Here is a 3,977-nt window from a genome sequence, read left to right as displayed (position 1 = left end):
AGGGAAGTGGGGAAGAAGATTAAGTGTAGCAGTGGGGTGGGGACTAACAGAAGGATCTCATCAGGGGAGGTAGTAGACAGATGCAAAACATTGTTGAGGTGTGAAAGGGTGAAAGGAGAAGAGGAAGGATAGGATGGAGGAAAATACACAGGTAGTAATCATAACTATGAATGTGAATGGGGTGAACTCTCCTATAAAACAGAAGTAGATAGCAGAGTAGATAAAAAACCAGAATCCTACAATATGTTGTTTACAAGAAACACATCTGAAGGAGAGAAACACACACAGAACAAAGGTAAGAGTGGGAGCAGAATCTATTATGTTTCAGTTGAAGTTAAAAGAAAAAAAAAGACAGGGGTAGCAATCCTGATCTAAGACAAAGTAAAAGCAAAAATAAACCTAATGAAATGAGATAGATAAGGAAGAAACTACATCTTTCTAAAAGGTACCATATTAGAATTAAAAGAGCAAGGAATGGTCTACCTTTCAGATATATGGGGAGGGGAAGAATTCATGGCCAAACAAGTGACAGAGAGCATTATGAAATGTAGACTAGATAATTTTGATCATATGAAAATGTACAAGCAAAATCAATGCAACCAAGACTAGAAGGAAAGCAGAAAGTTGGGAAATAATCTTTACAGCAAGTGTCTCTGATAAAGACCTCAATTTCTCAACTATAGGTAGAACCAAGTCAAATTTATGAAAATACAAGCCATTCTCCAATTGATAAATGATCAAAGGATATGAAAAGGTAGTTTTCAGGTGAAGAAATCAAAACTATCTATAGGCATGTGAAGAAGTGCTCTAAATCACTTTTGATTAGAAAAATACTAATCAAAATAACTCTGAGGTACCACATCACACCAATCAGATAGACTAATATGACAAACAAGGAAAATGATAAATATTGGAGAGGATGTAGGAAAATTGGAACACTAATGCTCTGTTGGTGGAGTTGTGTGATCCAACCATTTTGGAGAGCAATTGGTAACTATGCACACAGGACTATAAAACTATGTATACTCTTGATCCAATAATACCACTTCTAGGTCTGTATCCCAAAGAAATAATAAAAAAGGGAAAAGGACCTACATGGGCAAAAATATTTATAGCAGCCATTTTTGTGGTGACAAAATATTGGAAAATGAGGGGAGGCCCATCAATTGGGTAATGGCTGAACAAGATGCATTATATGAATGTAATGGAATATTATCATGCAATAAGAAATAATAAACAGGAAGATGTCAGAAAAACCTGGAAAGATTTGTACAAATTGATGCAAATTGAAATGAGCCCAACCAGGAAAACACTGTACACAGTATCAGCAACCCTGTGTGTTGATCAGCTATGAATGACTCAGCTTTTCTCAGTCACACAATGATCCAAGACTAGTACAAAGAACTCATGAAGGAAAATGTTATCCATATTCGGCTAAAGAACTGATGGACTCTGAATGCAGATCAAAGCATATTTTTTCACTAACTTTATTCTTTCCCATGTTTTTTTTTTCTTTCAATATGTTTCTTCCTTCACAACTGTTATGAATATGGAAGTATGTTTTACATGATAGCACATGTATAAACTATATCAAACTGCCTATCCTTTTCTGAAGAGAAGAGGAGAGGGGAGGGGAGGGGAGAGGAGGGAAGGAGCAAGAAAATTTGGAACTTAAAATCTTGTAAAAATGCATGCCAAAAATTTTCTTGATATATAATTGTTGGAAAAAAATAAAATACCATTTAAAGGAAAAAATAAATGCATGCACAGGAAGAGTCTTAATGCATAACAAAAAGGAAATGAGAGAGGTGAATAATCTATAGTCAAGTTTGTGGAACTGTTTCCTCTATAATTCTTTTCTAAATACTAGTGGTTTTGAAATTAGAGAACTTAACATTATAAACAATTCTCCTGTTTGGGTGAGTCTTTAGGATCTTAGATTCAGAGCTGGAAAAGCTCTCAGAGGCCCTCTCATTCAATACCCTCATTTTAAAATTGAGGGTCAGGGAGGTCATGTGACTTGTGCCAAATACCTGAAACAGTAAATAGAAGAGCCAAGATTTGAACACATCTTCTGATTCAATCCAATATTATTTCCACTGTACTGTGCTTTCCAAGGGCAAAGTTTTTTTTTTTAATCATTGTAATGCAAATGTAATTAGAATACTATATATAGTTAGCCCCAATTTCTGTGCCTTTATAACTCTTCTTTTAACCAAAAATTAACCAAGCAATATTGCTTTAAAGAAATAGCTCTTTGTTTCTGGTTATAGATTTCTAGCACATAGATGAATCCAAAGACTACTTTATTTAGAGGAAAAGGATCTGGGTTTAAATCCCAAAACTGTAACTACATGTGAACTTAGTCTAACCATTTTCACCTTTATAGACTTGGTTCCTCATTTGAGGAGGACGTTAGACTGGATGGCCTCAGGTTCCTTTCTGTTCTAGATCTGTGATCCTATGAAAGATTAACTTTCTTTAAAAGGAATATCTCAGGTGAAAACACCTTGGTTCAGTATTAAAACAATTATATAAAGCAAACCTCAGTCATTGACACAAAAGATCTAGAAGGAGGGAGGAGCTGCTACTCCAGGAAAAGAAAAAGTTGACAGTAAAAGTGCACAGCTTTTGTTCCCACTTCACAACACACATCAGAAATGATATGATTTTGACACAGAAATTAGATAAATGTGCACCTGACAACATCATGCTATCTGACTCCCCAGAGAAACTATTAAGAAAGATGGGCAAAAGTGAAATGTCATAATTTAGAAACAGCAAGGGCAAAAGTCACCACACTTTCCTTTAGCAAAATCATTGGTTTCCTAACTCAACAAGGGGTTGCCTTGTATTTTCAATCACTCTACCAATGAACTTTCCAACATCTGAATTTCAAAGGGAGCTTCTTAAAGTTCAGAAACCTGACCTGTACTAGGTAATAGTTGACTTCAAAGGATGGAGTAATAGAAATTAAAGGTGGATGAGTATGTATTTTTGGGGAGAGGGGGATTTATAGACAAATCTTGCCCAAAGCCCTAATTGTAAAATTGAGGAAAGTGTGGTTCAGGGAAGGAAAATGACTTGACTAGGGTCTAGAGTGACTTAGTAGCAAAGTAGGGATTATAACCCAGGCTTCTTGATTCTGAGTTCAGTGCTTTCTCCACTGTACCCCAACACAAATATCTGGGAGCATAAATCAGTTGGCTTCTTTTCCTGGAGTCACTTCATGGTCAAATGAAAGAAATTATTTTCATAAATAAATATTCCCAAGTTCATGTTTCTAAGAAGTGTTATGGCGGGGCCGGGGGGCCTGCCGGGGCCTGGCCTCGGAAGGGCCCCCGGAACTGCTGCCTGTGATCTCTGCAGCTGCGGTGCGAGGCCGGGGCCAAGGTGGGTCCACGCCGCGGGCGGCAGTGCTGCGGCCGGTCCGCCGCTGATCGCGGCGCGAGGGTCCGAATTCAGCCACCTGGCGAGTCTGACGCTGGGCCGCTGGGAGCGTGCGCCGCTGGCCTCCCGTGGCTGGAAGCACCGGCGCTCGCGGGGCGACCATTTCTCCATCGAGCGTACGCACCGCGGGGCGTCCGCGCTGCCGGCTGAGGGTGTGGCAGAGTACAAGCAGGGGTCCAGGGCCTGCTGCCCCGCGTGCTGGAGGCCCTGCAGCAGGCCGCTCCCGCCGTGGTGCGGCCCACGTGGGTGCAGCTGCAGGCCGTGCCCCCTCTGCTCCGCGGCCGCCACCAGCTCTGTGCGGCAAGACAGGCAGCGGCAAGACCCTGAGCTACGTGCTGCCCCTGCTGCAGCGCCTGCTGAACAGTCCCAGGGCTGGCAGCCGCCCAGCCCGCGCCCCGCACCCTCGTGCTGGTGACCTCCCAAGAGCTGGCCAAGAAGGTGCGGGCCGTGGCGGGGCCGCTGGGCCGGGTCCTGGAGCTGCACGTGCGGGAGATCAGCGTTGGCCCGGGCATGGCAACTGCCGCAGC

General features: G+C 42.2%; 1 pseudogene; it reads left to right on the top strand.

Moving 5' to 3' along the window:
* Window positions 1-243: 243 nt before the first annotated feature.
* The window catches only part of LOC138174676 (probable ATP-dependent RNA helicase DDX28), a 4,699-nt pseudogene continuing 965 nt past the window's right edge, over window positions 244-3,977 (top strand).

Source organism: Petaurus breviceps, unplaced genomic scaffold (genome assembly GCF_028583685.1).
Source record: "Petaurus breviceps papuanus isolate PSGF00001 unplaced genomic scaffold, PetGlider_PUasm1.0 76, whole genome shotgun sequence".
NCBI lineage: Eukaryota > Metazoa > Chordata > Mammalia > Diprotodontia > Petauridae > Petaurus > Petaurus breviceps.
Note: the sequence above shows the minus strand (reverse complement) of the source record. Positions and strands in the feature narration are given on the sequence as shown.